At 36.2% G+C, this 21,319-nt stretch overlaps 1 long non-coding RNA gene across 1 annotated transcript in view; it reads right to left on the reverse strand.

Annotated features, from left to right (window-relative positions):
- LOC122453111 overlaps nucleotides 1–19,309 on the reverse strand; it is a 229,632-nt gene extending 210,323 nt beyond the window's left edge. The window contains exon 1 of the long non-coding RNA XR_006272950.1: nucleotides 19,172–19,309. This is a non-coding gene — a long non-coding RNA (uncharacterized LOC122453111). The remainder of the gene's footprint in view (nucleotides 1–19,171) is intronic.
- Nucleotides 19,310–21,319: the final 2,010 nt, after the last annotated feature.

The following is a 21,319-nucleotide window of genomic DNA, read 5'->3' on the forward strand; positions in this document are numbered from 1 at the left end:
AAAGGAGGGAGTTGAGAAGAAATAGGGGAGGGAGGGTTTAAGAGGCACAAACTTGCAGCTGCAAAATAAATGAGTCACATGTATGTAATGTACAGCTGGGGAATAGAGTCAATAACTACATAATACTTTTATATGGTGAAAGACTGTAACTAGACTTATCTTGGTGATCATTTTGAAATGTGTAGAAACATCACTATGTTCTATAACAGGAATTAACATAGCAATGTCAGTGAATTATACTTCAAAATATAACAAACACATGGAATATAATACCAGATTTGTTGATTCCAGAAATTGAGTGTGGAGGGAGGGGAAATTAGAAAAAGGTAGTCAGAAGGTCCCAACTCCTAGTTACAAGATAAGTACTAGGTATGCAATTTATAACATGGTAACACTTCTGTATATTATTTATGAAAATTGTTAAGAATAAATCCTGAGTGCTCATCACAAGGAAAGGTTTTTTTTTCTATTTTTTAATTTTTGTATCTACAGAAAATGACAGTATTTGCTAAATTTAAAGTGTGATAATCATTTCATGATGCATTTGAATCAAGTCACTATGTCATATAATGTTGTTTACATTAAACTGGGGCTTCCCGGTTGATGCTAGTGGTAAAGAAGCCGCCTGCCAATGCAGAATATGCAAGAGTTGCGGGTTCGATCACTGGGTCGGGAAGATCTCCTGGAAAAGGAAATGGCAACCTACTCCAACATTCTTGCCTGGAGAATCTTATGGACAGAGAAGCCTAGTGGGCTATAGTCCATGGAGTCACAAGAGGTCAGAAACAACTGAAGTGACCTAGCTTCCGTGACTAAACTTACACAGTGTGTGTTTGCCCAGTCACTAAGTCATGTCTAACACTTTGTGACCCCATGGGCCAAATATGTCTATTTTATCTCAGTAAAACTGGAGGGAAAAAAAATGAATCAAATCTTTTAACATGAGAATTTTAGCATTTTATGATTACATACTTCCCTCTGTCTCATCTTACCTCCCACTGTTTCCCAGCACTGGATGGTCTTTTATTTTCACGGTTTTGTTAATTTTAGTTCAAGTAGTCTTTCAATTATTTTTGATATTCACTTTGAATCCCATATTCATATTATAGCCAAAAGAAAAAAAAATGTTTTCATAGTATTGGCATTTATTTTATGTCATCTCTTTCCCTTTCTTGTTTCTTACATTGTATTTCCTTCTGAGTTGCCTGTTCTATTTTCTCATCAGTTCAATCACTCAGTTGTGTATGACTCTTTGCAACCCCATGGGCTACAGCACAGCAGGCCTCTCTGTCCATCACCAGCTCCCGGAGCTTGCTCAAACTCCTGTCCATCCAGTCAGTGATGCATCATTGAGTCGGTGATGATTTTCTCAGCAGTGTTCATAAAAGGCAATGGGGAGGCATGTTCTCAGTGTCCTTCCATGCCTTAGCTATATTCCTACTACAAAGATAGTAGGAATAACTAATATAATAAACAATTATTTTTCTGGCTGAAATCTTCCCCAACCTCACCCTTTTAGAAATCATTGTGAACATATCCCATTCTACTTTGACATTTCATGAAGTGAGGTCTAATGTACTGCTTTTCCTTCCTGAATAATTTTTCTTTTTGCTTTCATGTTTTTTGAGTCAACATAAAGGCTATGAACAGGACTATGTTTATAGTCTAGACTCTAGAATAAGATATACATGAGGTTGACTATTGCCTTTGTCTCTTGCTGGTTGTGCCACTATGGGAAGCAGACCCAAATTCTTTAAGTTTCAGTTTCCTCTCAGGTAAAGTAAGATGAGAGCTGAGCTCTGCCATAAGACAGCTGAAAGAAACAAAAGAAAAGAAAGAATGGAATAGAGTGAAGGAGACAGGGGGAGCAGGGAGGGAAGAGATAGGGGAAAGGAGGGGAAAGGATCAAGGGAAAGATGGGGGGAGGGAGAGGGAGAAATAACATACTGAACACAGAACTTTACACTCTGCTCAGCAAATAGTACACAGGAAACAAATAGTACACATAATAAATATGAACTATCACCATATCTTGAGGTGAGGTTTTTTCATTAATTACATTTATAGTTAGTGAGCCCACTTCACCCACACGTGTGTGCATACTAAGTTGCTTCAGTCATGGCCAACTCTTTGCGACCCCATGGACGGTAGCCCACCAGGCTCCTCTGTCCATGGGATTCTCCAGGCAAGAATATTGGAGTGGATTGCGTTTCTCTCTTCCTCTTCCATGCCTTCCTCCAGGGGATCTTTCCAGCGCAGGGATCAAACTCACATCCCTTACGTCTCCCGCCTTGGCAGATGGGTTCTTTATCACTAGCGCCACCTAGGAAGCCCCTCACTTCATTTATGCTGCCTCTTGGCATATGCTTCAACTGAGCAATATTTTTTACATTTTCCCCTTGAATTCAGTTCATGTAGATCATCTATCTTTCTTTCTCTTTCACACACAATCCCCACATTAAATTATCTCAGACTTTTTATTAACTCATTAGTCTTATTTTGTTTGTTTACTATCTTATCTGCAGTTAACACCCTCTTTTCTCTTTTGAATTTAGCAATTTGGTATTTCACAAAAATCAAACTATTATGTATACAGTAAACAAGCTACAAGGATATACTGTACAGCACAGGGAATACAGCCAATATTTTACGATAACTAAAAATGCAGTATAATATATACAAATTTTAATTATTATGCTGTATATCTGAAATGATATAACATTGTAAATCAACTAAATCTCCATAAAAAATAAATCAAGATTCCCTTAATTATATCTTTACATATAGAGTCCCTACTTTCACTCCTTACCTTCTTACTCTGTTTTTAACTTACTCTGTAGCACTTAAAATCACTTACACATTATGAACTTAACTGTCTACTGTCACTCTAGAGTAGGAATTCCACTGCTCTGTTCATTGCTATAGCCTCAGTATCTAGAATCGTTTCTGGCATCAAGTGATCATTCAATAAATATTTGCAAACTAATAAAAATCAATAGACGTTCATAGTCAACACTTGATTTACAACCATTCATTAGTACCCTATTGATTGTTTCATTGAAATAATTTGCTTTAACTCCTGAGTTTTATCCATTTCTTGAGCCTTCGCATAGCTTCAATGTGGCAGTTTTTTCATATATAAGCCTCTTATATAAGGAAGCTAACTTCACTGATACGCACAGATCTTTGTTTATTTCAAGGGCACCTTGAATGTAGCTGGAGAACTTCTCTGCTTCTTGAATTGACATGATTATCCTCAGGAGGAGCACACTGTGAAAATGTTCTTGTTTTATGTAGAACCCAACTTGCCAAGAGGCAGCATTTTACATTCTCTCTGTCCTAGATGCAAGTATACCTTCCTCAGTCACATACCTACATAGCCTTCAGGCAGCCAAAACATAAATCACATAATGCCCCATGGACTCACTTTAGCTGTAGCTCTTAGCACACGACACATAATGGTCACAGAGTGCTTTGTTTCTTCACATGATATTCCATTTGTTATGATGATAAATCATAGTTCATTATCATCCTCCCAAATATAAACTCATTTCAACAAGTCTTGCAGAGGAAAATGTCAGAAAATACAATTCCACTGGCACATGAAGGGCACCCTTCCTTATTTCAACTATCAAAGCACATTTTCTCTCTTTTCTGATATTTTTTACTGATTTCAATTGAAATAGCATAGTGATTGGTGGTAAGACTTAGAATTAAGTACTCAAAACTAATCAAGAACTAGTAACACATAACTACATTGTTCTTAATGACTCTTACCAATTATTACAACTGTTCTAATGATTTAGTGATACCCACAATTTTACTGTGATCTCAATATATCCACAAGTCCTATTTTTTAAGAAGACATAACCATTTCAAAAGTCTTGTTAATGAATACATCATTAATTTAGTTATTGAATATACAGTACAGCAGCTGCCACCAATAGAAAGTAAAGGAGGATGTTAACAGTTAATCATACTGGGTAGAGCAACAAGAAGCTATTGTTCAGATGAACATTATTAAGTGTTTCCAGTGTCAAAATGCTTGAACACTTTTAAAAAATGTAGCAAAAACTTACGGTATATTACAGTAGTATGTATTAAGTTTGATAAAGATTAATCAAATGTTTGCCAAGTTAAAGCTATTGAATGTAACCAATTTAATTCCTAAGTACTTAGTCTGATACAACATAGTAACGTAATGAATATGCTGTTTACTTGAAAATGAATTAAAAAAACAAATACACTCCAGCTGTATGTATCAATACTAATGGACATTTGAGCAAAAATGGAAAATAAAAGTACAGGACATATATCATCTATACACAGTTAACAAGCACAATGAAACTATTATTATATTTGAGTGTATGAAAGATACAGGGAGAAAAAGAAGATGGCAAACAAAATTCAGAGTCACTATTTTTTCCGACTCTACCAGTATGAGGAAAGTGCCACAGAATTTGGAGTTAACGGTTTTCATAATACTCTACTTCTACTTACGAATAGGAAACATTTTATATCATGAAAAGTTTATAAATAAAGGAAATAGAAAAACCTTTGCATCTGTTAAATAAACAATGTTATCTAGCAAAAATGTTAATCTAAATGAACTAATAAAATAATTAATAACTTCCTGTAACTATTTATGCCATTTCTTTGCTTTTACATTATTTCTCTTTTCTCGGTCTCTGCATTTCCAGTATCCATCAGTTTCCAAAGTATATAGGGAAAATTTATCCACAAAGCATTCATAATTAGACTAGGAGGTAGTAAATCACTGACATTTAACAATTTATCTTATGTATAAAATGTTTTAATACCTTATTTCCTTATAAACTTTCCATGTTTTAAAAAGGTAATGTTCTTCCTCAAACATGGACTCCTTCACAGAAGCTAATATAAAATCTCACATATGAGGCCAATCATAAAATTTTTATTTCAATGAATAAGTAAGAAACAATCTGAAATATACCCCTTATTTTCATTAAGGAGGATTTTTAAATGAAATACTACTTATCAATTCTAAGATGACTTTTCCCCACATATTAACATCTTTAAAATCAAAGGCAGTATAGATTTAATAAAACATTGTATGTAGAATTATGTGATCTTTCATATTCCAGAAGTTTCCATTTTCCTGTTCCTGTGGAACTTTCAAGACCATTTTACTAAAGATTTTTAAAATAAGTTTATGTTGATGGTTTCTCTTTGTGCAGTGCTTGAAATTAAAGAAAAACCTCTCTCCATGGAAAAGAAGAGTCTGCAGGAAAGAATTATCTGGGCATTTCCAAACACCTTAGATTTTTTTAGATAATTAATCCTGATAAAATCTTTGTCTATAAAAATAGATAAGCTGCCTACTCTGTCAATAGTTTTATTGCCAAGGGTGTCATTCCATACTCTTTACTAGTACTACTTCTCCAGATGTGTTTCTAGATATGATTGCCTGTGACACGCAAGTATACGCAGAGAGCAACTTTCAAGGCAGCTGATTATCATGCATTTACTCATCTTACTTTACCACTGCAATAGCAATAGTCTCATCTCAGGAGATGAAAACCATATTTTTCTTGGTAACAATTATTTTGACTTAGGAATTCAGCACATATTGCAATACAAACCCACGTAAGAAGTGAGCACAGAGAACCCGGCCAGCTTTGAGGTCACTGTCTTGAACTCTGCCCAACACAGGTATTCCTTGCTGAGCTGTGCCAGTATTACCCATTCAAGTCTCTACCTTGGCCAATGAAGACACGGAGACAGTCAACTGTAAATGCATAATCTCCCAAGGTTACCTTCTTGAGTGACACTGGGATATATTCCCAGCATTTCATCATTCTACACATAGATTAACCACAAGTTTGGGAATCAGATAATCACTCTGATGCAGAACAAAGGTTTACTACTATCTCACAGTTTGGTTCTTCCTTATATGTTGTGGTTTCATATAAAGTGGTTAATCTGATTATTAAGAATGACCATCTAGTTTTATTTTTTCACTGGCATGCTGACTCATTTCCCTAGGAAAACAGAAAAAAAAAAGTTAACAAATTACCTGACTTATACATGCACAAAAGATTTCAAATTTTTGCAAAATCAGTTTCTCATTCTCTATGGAAGATGAAGCAGGGACTCTGGAAAGGAGAGAGCCAAGGGGTTAATGCACAGGAGGAGAAAGATAAAATAAGTAAGAAGGAGAATATTTGCATTGAACAAAGGAGTATTTCCCAACTTGTGCATGTGTGTTAAGCTGCTTCAGTCATGTCTGACTCTGTGACCGCATGGACTGTAGCCCGCCGGGTTCCTCTGTCCGTGGGATTCTACAGGCAAGAATACTGGAGTGGGTTGCCATGCCTTCCTCCATGGGATCTTTCTGACCCATGGATTGAACCCGTACCTCTTACATCTCCACCACTGGCAGGCAGGTTCTTTACCACTAGTGCTACCTGGGGAGCCCACTCCCAACTTGATCAGTTAACAGAATGAAAGGGACTCAGGAAAAGAAGTTTCCTCAAATGCTTTCCCTGTTCAATATTAAATACTCTTATTCCCACACCACGTTTCATCACTAGTTCTTAAAGTAGGCAGGTGTCTTCTTTCTCTTGAATGCTATTGGTTTGGTCAAAAATTGGGATGCCTTTTCGTCCAACCCAAACTTCAGACCAGTTTCTCTTCTTCTTCTCTAAAAGTAGCTAGGTTTGAAATTCATGCCATGTGATTAATACAGTCAAAACTCCAAATTTTGGTCAACAAACCTAAAAGCCACTCTCCTCATGTCTCATATATATTAACTCTTAAATTACTGTCACTCTTCTATATAATACCAATTCTATTTCTTCTAATATAAATATCTAGGTGATCTATCCCATCTGTTATCTCTGATCCTTGAACTTTTCTCCTCTAGTGATCTTATTCTCTAGTTGACTTCAGCCCTTTCATTTTCATAATCATACATGGGAAACTGTCATTTTCAACATCTTCAATGACTCTAATTTCAAATTCTAACATTCCATTCTGTCACTTTCTTTCTATCTCAGTCCTTCTATTTCCACATATCCAGAAAATACTCAACCCCATTGCAACTGAAAATCTCTATCACCACCCTTTCTCTCCACCACCACCTACTCGTTTTCTCTTCCTTTCTCTATTGAAGTCAATAGTTAAAACTTTACAAACTTTCTGCACTTACCCTTAATCTCTTGCTCCTCCATTTCTTCATCTAAACCGCACTGACAAAACTATCTCAGTTTAAATCCAAGCCTCTACTTCTTCCATGTCTGCACCACTGCAGCCAAGTATGACCAGATAAAAGCAATGTCATATTGACTGTTCTTGCTTTTTAGACAGGACATCAGGTTTTGTGCATCAAGACTACAGCCCTTAATGATGGTATTATAGATAATATGACCACTTATTTTATTGTCACAGCTGGAAAATATCTGAAAGTGAAAATCAGTGTCATTGTTGAACATGACAGGAATAAACCAGGACTGTCTGAAGTAAAGTGGGACTGTCATGGGCAAATTGTGACATAAGATCACTCAGATTTTTGGTGAATCACCCCCACTATTGTATTGGCCAACTGAGTTTATTTTGCATAACTGCCCTCACTCAAAGGTTGAAGTGCAATAACTCCGGCCCCCATCCCACACAGTTTGCTTTGTATAAAAGATAGTTATTCTCAACAACCTTCATATTGATAAATCCAATGGTCAATGACCAGGGCTTTTATGACTATACTTCCCAGCAGCACCTGGCAGATGTGGCCACTCTCTTTGAAACACTTTCTTACCATCTAGAACATGCCACACTTCCATTGTCTTCTTACTCTACCTACTTTTTTTCAGAATCATTTCCTAGTTCCTCTTCATTCCCCAGACTTCTTAAGGCTGGGTGCCCCAAGGCACAAACTTTAAACCCTTTACTTTCCCTAACAATGCTCACTCTCTTGGTGACTGAATCTTGGTTCTTGGAGTTAAGTTCTATCTAAATAGATAACTTCACATCTGTGTCTCCACAGAAACTCTCTCTGTAATACAAGACGCTCATATTCAACTGCTTGTTCTCTCTACTTGGAGGTCTAAAAGTTATCTAGGGACTTATCTAGGTCCAGAGGTTAAGACGCTGTGCTTACAATGCAGCAGGTGAAGGTTCAAGCCCTGGTCGGGGAACTAAGATGCCACATGCCTCAGGGTATGACCAAAAAAAGTTAAAAATAAATAAAACTTATCTAAATTTAACAAAGCTGAAAATTTCAAAATCTAAATTATTGACCTTCTTATAAAGCTACTATTCTCAGTCATCTCTTATCTTTGTTAAGATCTTCCAGTTGTTCAAACCAAAAATTTAGAGTTAGTTTTAACTTCTATTGTGCACTTCAGTTCAAATCCACCAAGTTACCTTCAAAATATTTCCAGAGTCTGACCACATACTACCACCTCCACTATTATTCCTCTGACCTAACTCAAAATCATTTCTCACCTGAATTATAGATTACAGATCATCTTGCTTCCTTCCATTTTCCTCTACATTTTATTCAAGATAAAATCTAGAGTGGCTTTATGAAATCTGGAATTTTGTAACTAGCCTGCTCAAAATTTCTGTAGACCACCAATTTTATTAGAGTAAAAATTGAAATTTTCAGATACACCAACAAGCTCATTCCATTGTCTCACTACCACTCCCCACTATCTCTCAGACATGACTCCTGTCCTCAGATTATTTTACTTCAGTCACAATCGTTTCTTAAACACCCAGAAAGCTTCTCCTCTGAGTGCTGGCATATGCTGTTTCCTTTACCAGGAATACTTTCTTCCAGATACCCACATACCTTATTTTCTCATCTCCTGGCTTACATTTTACTATCTCAGAAGATTCATTTATTATATTTTCCAACCATTAAAGATGCAATTTCCATAAGAACATGAAAATTATCAATTTCCCCACTGTTCTATTTCTAGTGCCCAGTGGGGTCTCAATACATATTCATCAAATAAATGATGAATTCAACATTTCTCTGCCTTTGTGTAGAGTCTGAGTTGCATGATTTTATAATATATTATAAACAGCAGCTGACCTTCATAATAGCTGATGACATATTTAAACTTAACCCCAATGACTTGGAGCAAACATCTGGTTCAAGATAGTGCAATCCCCCCCCCCCCCACCCCCGAGAGGAGGAGTATTCTAGAGGAATTGAAACACCAGGGTCTTTCCTAGAGTTCAGGCTCTTCATGTGGCTCTCTCCTGGTCTTTCCTACCTTCAGACAGATATGCAATCAAGAGTGAAATTCCAAACATAAGGCCTAGACCCAAAGCAAATGGGATCTTGGAGGGTATTTATCCTATTTTAAGATCTGAACCAAAGTTTAATGAACAAGATATTTACTTGTATTTCATAAATATCTGAGTAGGAAAACACAGGGATAGTTGTTCTTACTATTAATGTGCACAAGAATTCCTTTGTTGCTTATTTAAAATGCAGATTCTCTGACCCCATTCCTAGAAATTTTACTTCATCAGTTGTGGGTGGAGGCCTGGGAATCTGCATTTCTAACAAGCAATCAACCCTTGCCTCTGATGTCAACCAAACAACACAACACATTGAAAAAGACTGACATAAGGCTTTGAAACTAAATCTCTGACTAATAAATAATGAGCTTTTTAGAGAGTATGCCTTTTGTCTTCCTGAAGAACCTGTAGTGAAAGCAGCCCCCAGTTAAAGATGCAGAAATTCATATCTCAGCAAATACTTTCCATTTGAAACATATATAACAAAAACAATGCCTGCCTACTATGCAAAATGTTATCTCCATGATCACCCATTTTTTAAGAATTGGACATAAATTTGAAATTAAAAGTACCCCACCCTCTCAAAATTGATAATTCTAAATACCAACTCTACTCTAAATGAAATGACTAACTTAAAGTACAGCAAATCTTATTATATCCAATCATCCCTGGAGATTACACTGAACTCAAACAGAAAGTAGAATATTATTGATAGTCAAAGAAATTGTTCTGGGTTAAGTATAGGTTAAACTACTGGGAATCAACATGAAATATCAAAAAAAAATAGGGAATCTCATTAAGGTGTTCATTCCACCACTGAAAGGCTTTATTTCCTTTAACTCTAAAATCAACCAGCTTGAACAAATATTTGCTGAAGTTTCTGACATGCTAAAGTTTTATCTTTAATATAATATGCTTGCAAAACAAGAAATTAAATTCACAAATTTTTTATCAAAATTATAAAATAAATACTGGTATTTAGATGAAATAGTGACCAAGAATTAATTCCTTACTTAATTCCTTATAATGATGAGTACAGGGCATTTGACTGTAAGTTTATGCAAACTAACCAAACATAACAGTTTATGTTCAGGATCTTCATAATTATGAACATTTATCAGAGGAATACGATAGAGAATAAATGACCTCTTTTATACTGTCAGCAACCTAACATTGATTCTCAGAGACCACACATTCTTTGAACTAAGACATGTGAACCTTTTTACTTCAAAACCAAACCAACCTCAGTTTATTTTAGAAGGTCTAAATTTGCATATCGACCTAAAGTCAAGAAGTTATAAAAATTTGTTCAGTTGGTTACATTAAAATAGCAAAACAAAAACATTATAAAAACCTTTAGAGAAAAATCACTAAGTCTTACTCTATCAAACCCAAAGTGGTGGTAGTTTATGCTAACATGAGTCCTATCTGTATAGTGAAAATTGCATTTAAGAAAAAAGAAATCTATACAAACATCCTTGAAATCACACATCTTTATTATTCACTGATAAATTTCTAGTGACCATATTAGATCATTATTAATGATGATTATAAATATACCCAATAACTAGGTAGGATCATTATTTTACTTTTTATGAGACATAGGATTCTGTGTGGAATTATCAGAATTTGTACAAGTATTTGATTTTTTCCTTCTCTCAGAAAGTGCCGGCATACCAGTTGGCAAGGTAATTTGGAAAGATTTATAACTTGGAATCCAAGAGAATTTTAAAGCACCACATACAGTCTCCAATTGCCTCCAAAGTATGCACTTTATAGCAATCTGTAAAAGTAGTACTGAGTTAACCCACGTGGCCCCTATTGTTTCATAATCTCCTCTAGGATCCCCAGAAACAGTTGAAAACTATGTTGAATTTATACAACCTACCTTCCCTGAGCTCTTTGGACCTTTACTACCAATCCAAATGCCAGGAGTGACTCCTGGAGTCATTAAAGCAATGTACTTCATTGTTCATGAGTACTCATAATTTTTGTTGCAGAGATATGCAATAAATAAGTAGATATTGATCTTATGCAACTGAGATGCTCAGTGTAAGGTATATAAGGATTAATTTGCCCTGATACTTACAATCAAGGAGGAAGTGATTAAATTTTCTCATAAATCATGTAATACAGTATTAAGTGCCAAACGGTTACTTCAGATAAATTTATTGTTAGCTCTGAGACAATAATCACATATTTCTCTGGAGATATCTGCCAAACGGGTAAAAAGAAACCTTGACTTAGACCTCAAAGGAAGTGTAGATTTTATACATATCAGAACTGAGCAGAAAAAGACATCAAAGAGACAAAGGAGAACAGCGGGAAATAATGTAAGTCATTGATGTGCAGGAGAATAACAAATTGATTTAAAAAAAGAAAATTAGTGGAAATGTACTTTAAATTGAATAATTTGAAAATTATGAAAAGTCATACTAGGGCAATATCATAGATCCTCTTTGAAGGATAGAGTAAGAAGGAGCTTAAGAATTGTACAATTTCAGACCTGGCAGTTAACAACCTGTAGTTAACTTCTGGCGGCCTGTTTATCTTGTATGTTCCTGATGTTTGTATCTTGTCATTATGAAGATTCAAACCAAGATATGTCAGCTTGGTGTGATTATAACCGCCTGTTTTCTTTGACCTTCATGTCAAAACTTAAAAATAAACATGGACTTGTTTTGTAAATGGATGCTGAAAAATGGAAGGAGTGAAAAAGATGAAGTTTATAGTTTTCACTTTGCCATACTTCTTGTGCTCAACAGCAGTTTATTTTTTCAAACACTTGTGTCATGCTGCGAACTGACAGCCAGGTATCAAAGTGAAGTTCTTCTGAAATAAGGACAGTTCAACATCTTTCTCCTTCTGGCAAGGAATCAATCGTCCATTAAATTCCAGAATGTGCACTCTGTTAGGAAAGCATCATATCTCAGTGTATTAATTTGTTTTTAAGGTAACACCTGCTGAGGAGATGACTTGTCTAGAATTAGGCAAAGCTAAGAGATCTGATCCGGCTTTATAAATAAGCAATTCTGTTCCCAATTTTCCCTATTCTTGAAACGCCTAGAAAACCCAAAGGTAGTGAAGATGCCATATCAGGATTTGTGTCTTTCCACTTCATCTAGGAAAGCATCTAGGAAGGAAAAAGTTGACTAATACAATAAACAAGACAGCAAAAAATGAGATACTTATTTGTGTTCTGTTTTGGCTGAATTTAGTACTTAGGGGGAAAGGGCAGAGGACAGTCAGACCTTTGTTATCCAGTCTCTTGTTATCGGTAACAAAGGCTGCGGGGAAGGTCAACAGACTGTTTTAGGAGTCGTCTCCAAAAAAAAAAAAACCCACTCAGATCACTATTAGTTAAGAGAAATCATTGAGAGAAGAAGAACCCAGAGCATGACTCTTCGAGGTCACACCTAACATAGACCAAAGCTGGGTAAAAACAGCAACATACTAGGCTGTGGTATGGACCATTACAGAATTTGGAACATGAGGGAAAAAAAAAAAACAAAACAAAGAACAATAATTACATGTTTAGCTTACTACAGACGTGGAAAAAGTAAGATGTGCTACTGCTGTATCCATCTTAGATACCCTGCCTATGAGACAGTGTGGACCAGGAATTATAGAAGGATTATGAGCTAGTGTTGGATTGATCAGCTTATTAAATAATCAGGAACATTACACCTGCATACTACTTTCATTCTCCTACTTGTAAGAATGATGAGGAGAGGATGGTATGATCTATATATGGAACAACAGACTGGTTCCAAATAGGAAAAGGAGTACGTCGAAGCTGTATATTGTCACCATGCTTATTTAACTTATATGCAGAGTACATCATGAGAAACGCTGGGCTGGATGAAGCACAAGCTGGAATCAAGATTGTCGGGAGAAATATCAATAACCTCAAATATGCAGATGACACCACCCTTATGGCAGAAAGCAAAGAAGAATTAAAGAGCCTCTTGATGAAAGTGAAAGAGGAGAGTGAAAAAGGTGGCTTAAAGCTCAACATTCAGAAAACTAAGATCATGGCATCTGGTCCCATCACTTCATGGCAAATAGATGGGGAAAGAGTGGCAACAGTGGCTGAATTTATTTTGGGGGGCTCCAAAATCACTGCAGATGGTGATTGCAGCCATTAAATTAAAAGATACTTACTCTTCGGAAGGAAAGTTATGACCAACCTAGATAGCATATTAAAAAGCAGAGACATTACTTTGCCAACAAAGGTAAAACTAGTCAAAGCTATGGTTTCTTCAGTAGTCATGTATGGATGTGAGAGTAGGATTATAAAGAAAGCCGAGTGCTGAAGAATTGATGGTTTTGAACTGTGTTGTTGGAGAAGACTCTTGAGAGTCCCTTGGACTGCAAGGAAATCCAACCAGTCCATCCTAAAGGAGATCAGTCCTGAGTGTTTCCTGAAAGGACTGATGCTGAAGCTGATCCAATACTTTTGGCCACCTGATGCGAAGAACTGACTCATTTGAAAAGACCGTGATGCTGGGAAAGATGAAAGGGAGGAGGAGAAGGGGACAACAGAGGATGAGATGGTTGGATGGCATCACCGACTCAATGGACATGGGTTTGGGCGGACTCCGGCAGTTGGTGATGGACAGGGAGGCCTGGCGTGCTGCAGTCCATGGGGTTGCAAAGAGTCGGGTATGACTGAGCGACTGAACTGAAGTTGCTAGAAGCAAATAATGTTGTTTAATCAAATCAGTGTTTGACATGTTTCAGATTTTTTTCTGAGACTACGAAATGTCAAAGGGGGCATAGCAACAGAGTGAGGTACTTTCAGAAAAGAGCAACACTAGTATGTATTAGAATCTATTGTTTGACATGTAAACGTGATATGTGATCAGCAAATACTTTTCATGGAAACTTGAATGGTGTCTTTGATTATATTTATTGGCATAGCTCTGAAAGGAAGGTATAGTCATTTCAGAGAAGAGAAAACTCGAGATTCAGAGAGAAACATAACTTTTTCCAGGCCACTCAGCAAGTGGGAAAGGTAATGTCAGAGTTTATTTCTTTGTAATTTACTAGTATGAGCTCTTTCTACAGAACAACTTTACCACCATGTAAAGGTTTCTGTTCACTGGTATTTTTTTCTGGTTTATTCCTCATACATAGATAGTTGGTAACATATAAATTAATCTTTGAGGCATAATATTCCTATTTTGAGTTTAAAGCCATGAAATTTCTGGTATAAAATTCTATCTTTAGTTCAATATTCCATTGTTTTTCTCATGCATATCACTGAAATAATTCAGACATATCAATATATATTAAGGTCATTATTTTAGTCAGCATAGTTTCAAGTTGAATACCCTTAAATAACAATTTAAAGTAATTTTGTAAATGGACGTTTAAGGCTAGATTATTTATTTACTTAAGTTTTGTTTATTATAAATTCAAGTTTCTGTTTCCAACTGACTGCAAGTAGGATGGTTAAATATTTACCCAGAGGGAAAATGTCTCTTCCTCCTACTTCAACCTTTAACACTGAGAAACACTCTTTCCTTCTTTGTACAGAACTGTGTTTGCCAAGAAAAGCCACTAGCCATACATGACTGCTGAATACTTAAAAATGTGCACCGTCAACATAGAAATTTGTGGTGAAAAAAGTCAGAGAAAGACAAATATTGTATATTTTCACTCATACGTAGAATCTAAAACATACAAAAGAATGAATATAACACACAGACTCAGATATAGTAAATTAGTGGTTAACAGTGGGGAGAGGTGTAGAGGGGGAGGGCCAATACTGAGATAGGGGATTAAGAGGTACAAACTTATACATAAGATAAAAAAATATATAAGGATATTGCACAGCACAGGCAATAGAGTCATTATTTTACAATAACTTTAAATGGAGGACAATCTATAAAAAATTCTGAATAACTATGTTGTACACCTGAAACTAGTATAATATTGTAAGTCAACTATACTTTAATAATTAAACTGAAATGTATGATCACTACAAAATACACCCCAAATTCCAAAGGTCTAGTATGGAAACAATCTCAATATTTTTACATCACTTAAAATTAAAGTAATATTTCAGTAGACTGCTTAAATTAAGTGCATTATTGAAACTCATTATACTTAGATTTTCTACTTTTAATCTCTCAACTAGAATTTTCAAATTAAACACCTAATTCACATATATATTACGCTGAGGTACATAGTATGTTCTATGATATGTTCTAATGAATTCTTTTATACACACCTCTTGTTTGCATAACATTTATGCATAAACATGGTATCTTATATAATTCTTCCATCTTTGATAATATATGTAGATTTATTAAAAGTTCAGTTTTAACTTGCATAGTTTTAGGACTGCTTCCAAAGAAACAAAAAAAACTGGTATTTTAAGTAATTTTCCTTGCTTACATTGTCATGGTAAAACTATTTAAGCTAAAAAATTATATTTATATATTTTCATGAACTTAAAATTAGGTATGGTAACAAGTGATTGGCATGTTAAGAAGGAAAATCACTTCAGTTTCCCATTTCAAATATAAAGTAAAAAAATCTAAAACACCCGCAATCTAGTAAAGTAGGAATCAACAATTGTATTTTACATACTTTCTATTAATTTGCTCTTAAGCTCATAGCATAAAATCTAAAATTTTATGATGCATATTTCTAAAGAACTGATCTTGAAAATAACCAAGCAAAATTCCAATTTGTTTTTAACAACTGATTTTACTTGAAATAAACCAAGTGCCTATTGTAATGTTTATTAACTGAAAACTTTCTTTCTTTGAAGTACTGCACTTGAAATAACACTATTACTAGGTACTCTTTAATTGAAGTATGTTTCTGTAGAGTTACAAAGGAAGTTACAGAATTAAATTTGACTAGAAAACATTCACTTTAAAGGAATATCTTTACAATCCTACCCTTTGAAAAACTTTTGCTATTTCTGAAATCCTGCTTAGGATCCCAGTTTGGTCCATGTCCAATTTTTGTTGTCTCGAAGCCCAATTATGCTGCTAACAACCCAAATTCAGTCTTTGCAAACTTTAATACAGCATCATAGGTCTGGCTGAAATAGAATTATTCATTTATATAGATAGCATGTGACCATTAACCCATATATACCTTAAATATCTTCCTGTCCTCTACGAAAATTACAATAGCTCTATGCAATCATGTGAAGAGTATTGATATTGGTAATTAGTTGAACTGTATGATTGCTAGCTCACCTGCTTTCATATGATTTTCTGTTCACTATAGACTAAAACAGGGAGGGAAAAAAAAGAAAGCACTGAATAGTCTTCTAGCCAAAATGTTATTTTGTATTTTAAAAATAAGTGCCATGATATCCTGGGACTACTAATCCACTATTCATCAAGGAAAGTCAAGTTTATTTTTCTAACCATTGAACATACTGAATTAGTAAAGTTCGTGGTATCAACAGACAATCATGTTCTTGGAAACCACTAGGATTAGTAATGTATTTTTTATTTCCAAAGAACTAGTGAATATGTATGGAGAAGGCAATGGCAATCTACTCCAGTACTCTTGCCTGGAAAAATCCCAAGGACAGAAGAGCCTGGTAGGCTGCAGTCCATGGGGTTGCTAAGAGTCGGACACGACTGAGCGACTTCACTTTCATTTTTCACTCTCATGCATTGGAGAAGGAAATGGCAACCCACTCCAGTGTTCTTGCCTGGAGAATCCCAGGGACGGGGGAGCCTAGTGGGCTGCCATCTATGAGGTCGCACAGAGTCGGACACAACTGAAGCAACTTAGCAGAAGCAGCAGTGATACGTAAGAAGTTTCACATTTATTTATAAATGCATGTTCCAATCATGAACAAGTCGAAGAGACTTAAAAAGCATCACCATATTTTATAAACCTCATTTCAAATAAAACAAACTGACAATGACCTGACAGAAGAAGATAGTGGCATAAATAATGAACAAACTAGTATTGAATAGCCACTAATTTTGACTTCATTAAAGCTAATATGATGCCTTTTAAAGTGCTTTATTTCACACAAAAAAGAATGTTTAGTCTAATGCAAGTTTCTTGAATGTTTTTTTGAAAATACAATTTTACATTAATATGGATGCCCTTTATTGGCTGCCCCTAAAATCACATGCATAAATGCCAGAGAATTTGGAATTGAATTGCATCATTTTGCAAAGTGCACAGAGTTCAAAGCGATTTCTTTTCAAAGCTCTTCTCTGCCTCCTTGAAGTTCATTCCAATTCTGATCCTTCGGAGCTTCAATGCTTTCTTATAGCTGACCCCTTTTACATCAATTTTATATCATAAAATTTATCTATTACCTCACATCAGTCACAAATCTTCTACACATTGTTCCTATTTGTATCACTGTTATGTCCCATACTCCACAATAATATTTCATTCCACCCTCACAAATCAAATTCAAGCCTTTATGAGTCAGCTTGCCCTTTCCTTCATCTTTCAATTCTGCTTTCTTCTTTAGTAAGTTAGGTGCCTGAACATTTCAAATTTTCCTACTCCACAGCTTCCCTATTATCAACAAAGAATCCTACAAATTTAAAGAAATTGTATTTGCATATAAATATGAGTTAAAACATTCAAAATGAATTTGTAGTATATGACCTCAAGGATTTGGTTCATTTGATAATATTGGTCAGTTAGTAGCAAGTGGCAGTATTTTGCCTGACCAAATAATTAGTTACTTGGGTCACAATTTTAAGATTTGGAGAAGGAAATGGCGACCCACTCCAGTATTCTTTCTTGCCTGGGAAATCCCATGGACAGAGGAACCAGGCCGGCTACAGTCCACGGGGCTGCAGAGACAGAAAGCACTTCACTCACTCACTCAAGATTTGGTGACTATGAAGGTAGACTCAAGTGTAATTCATGACCATTACTATTATTTTTCAAAATGTATAAATTTACACATAGGAAAAGACCTTAGAACACAAACACTAATTCTCATCTGTTGTTCCAGTTACTTCTCCAATATCTGCATCAGCTGTATGTCAAATATCTGTTTGAATACCCCCCCAGAGAGTGCACGCAGTACCTCCTCAGCCCATGTTAGACACAGATCTCTCACAAAATCCCTGATCATTCAAAGGCCTAGCACAACTAAAATTTTAAAAGAATGTCTTTTCTTCACTAGCCAGTTTCTTTATTCAGGAATATTAAAATAAATAACAAACCCCCCCCCAAATGGATTTTTGAGTATTTAAAGTACAAAGCCTCTGGTATGGGACTTCCCCAGTGATCTAGTGGTAAAGACTCTGCACTCCCAATGTGGGGGGACCAGGTTCAAACCCTAGTCAGGGAACTAGATCTCACATGCCAAAACTGAGAGTTTGCACGTGGCAACTAAGACCCAGAACAGCCAAACAAACAAATATTTTAAAAATAATAACAATAAGTACAAATCCTCTGTATATACACCACAAAGTTTTCTTTTTCTTTCTTTTTAAGTCTACTTCTATAAATAGAGGGAAAGATCACCATGTCTTCAGGTAAGGTCACTGGATCTCAGGTTATAAGCATAGAAGAGACATGAAGAAAAAAGAATTTTTTTTTTGAGAGAGTTGCCATTCACTGTTTAAGTTGACAGTGAGGCTCAGGCTGGGCTACATGTGTGCCTAATGGGATGGGTAGACGTATCAACCACGACGCTTTCTAATCTGCCTGTTCGCATATGAAAAGACGCTCATGAGAAAGTTCCTATAGGTTAATGTTTCTAGGTCCACAAGTAAGAAGCTTTAGAAGTCTCCATTCCATCCTAACAGGTAAAAAGCTGAAGAACTTTTCTTAGCCGGTAAAAGAGAGGAGAATTCGGGCAAACCGCTGCCCCCAAAATAAGACAGAAAGGAGAAAACAAGGTGTGATAGCTTACCGGAGCAGATAACCACGAGCAAAAACTGCCGCAGAAGCCAGTCCGCGTAGGAAAACCCGAACCTTGGTTGGCAAACTGATAGACGCTAAGTGTAGACGAGAGAGTTAAAGTAGTCCAGAGGAACCCAGTCATTTGAGGATCCCCACAATCTGCAGAGAGTTGCCTGCCGGAGCTCAACCAGGTCCTCAAGTGAAATCAGAGAAAAATCCCCTAATGCATCGCCCAGGGGGAGGGGAAATGTAACAGCCTTGAAATAGACCAGAGCACTCTGTTCTTAACAAGAATGCCTTCAGGAGAAACTAATTAAGGCGAATCCAAACTTCTGGGATAGTTCCTAAATAAGCTGGGGGAAGGGCAATACCCAACTCCAGCCAGCTGTAGCCTTTTATTGCGTGGGTGCTCCGTAGCTCACTCCTGTCCGACTCTTTGCGACCCCGTGGAGTGTAGCCAGCCAGTCTCCTCCATCCATGGGATTTCCCAGGCAGGAATACTGGAGCGAATTGCCATGCCCTCCTCCCTGGGATCTTCCTGACCCAGGCTTCGAACCTGCGTCCCCTGCATCTCCTGCACTGGCAGGCAGATTCTTTACCACTGAACCCCCTGGGAAGCCCTAGCTTTCTACTTTGGAGAAGGGAAATACTCAATTCTAGCCATCCCATTTTAATTAAAGGAGAAATAAAAAACTAAGAACACTTATAATTCACCATCCAGAGGCACAGGCGTATTAAAAGACTGAAACCAAATCATAGAATGTGTCCCATTGCCCCAACCGCAGCACCACATTACTAAAGCCGTGTTACAGCAGTTCATTTTACCCATAGATCATGTCTGGCTATAAAGATCAAGTTACAAAGCACAATAAAAGGCTGAAAGTACAATTTGAAGACACAAACCAAGCATCAGTAACAGAGTTGGATACAACAGAGATATTGGAATTATCGGGTCAGAATTTTAAAAACTGTGATGAATATGCTAAGGGCTCTAATAGGTAAAGTAGATTGCATGCAAGAACAGATGAGCGATGTAACCCAGAGAGAGGGAAATTCTCAAGAAATAAAAGGAAATGGTAGAGCTCAAAGGCACTATTACAGCAATGACGAATTTGGAAGAAATACTTTGATGGGCTTATTAGTAGACTAGACACAGCTGAGGAAAGAATCTCTGAGCTCCAGGATACATCAATAGAAACTTCCAAATTGAAGGAGTTTGCTGCTAATAAGGATGCCTTGCAAAATATGTTAAAAGACAATCTTTGGAGAGAGGGAAATAGCTCAGACTCCGATCTACACGAAGTATAGAAAAGCATCAAAGAACAAATAAGTGAAGGTAAAATAAAACGTGTGATTTCCTTATTCATAATTGGACAGGTTATTCAAAGGAAAAAAGCAACAATGTATTTAATTCTCTACAATATATATCATATATTATTGTATCTTGATTACAGTAGCTTTATAGTAAATTTCGAAGTTGTCTAATTTCAGTCCTCGAACTCCATTCTGTACATTCATTTCTGTGATGGCTCTTCTGGGTCTTCCACCTCTCTATATAAACTTTAGAGTTAGATCATCAAGCATGAACTATAATGTAAAATGTGGGCTTTGGGTGATCCTAATATGCCAATACAAGTTCATCAATTGTAACAAATGTAACATCTTAGTGAGAGATGTAGATAATGAAAGAGGCTATACATGCATGGTGGTTGAGCACATATGGGAAATCTCTACACCATACATTCTCTAGGAACCTAAAACTGGTTTAAATAAGTGAAGTCCCTGAAAAAAAAGTGATTTAAGTTAAAATGATGCTGTTAGGGTGGGCCCTAATCCAATCTGACCAGGGACCTTCTAAGAAGAAATCTGAACACAGAGGAGACACCAACACAGAGGAAAGATTACATGAAGGAAAAAGGCAAAGACAACCATCTGCAAACTATCGCTGACATTTTGATCTTAGATCCAGCCTCCAGAACTGTAAGAAAAATAAATTCCCTTCTTTAAACTACCCAGTCTGAGATATTCTGTTATGGCAGCCATAGCAAACCAACACAAAACCCAAGAATTATGTATGGTGTGATGAAAATAACACTTTATTTTTGCAGTCCTCTTCCAAACGCTGATAATCATAGTACAATTATGAGAAAAAATATCA

The sequence above is a fragment of the Cervus canadensis genome, chromosome 14 (assembly GCF_019320065.1).
Source record: "Cervus canadensis isolate Bull #8, Minnesota chromosome 14, ASM1932006v1, whole genome shotgun sequence".
Classification (NCBI taxonomy): Eukaryota; Metazoa; Chordata; class Mammalia; order Artiodactyla; family Cervidae; genus Cervus; species Cervus canadensis.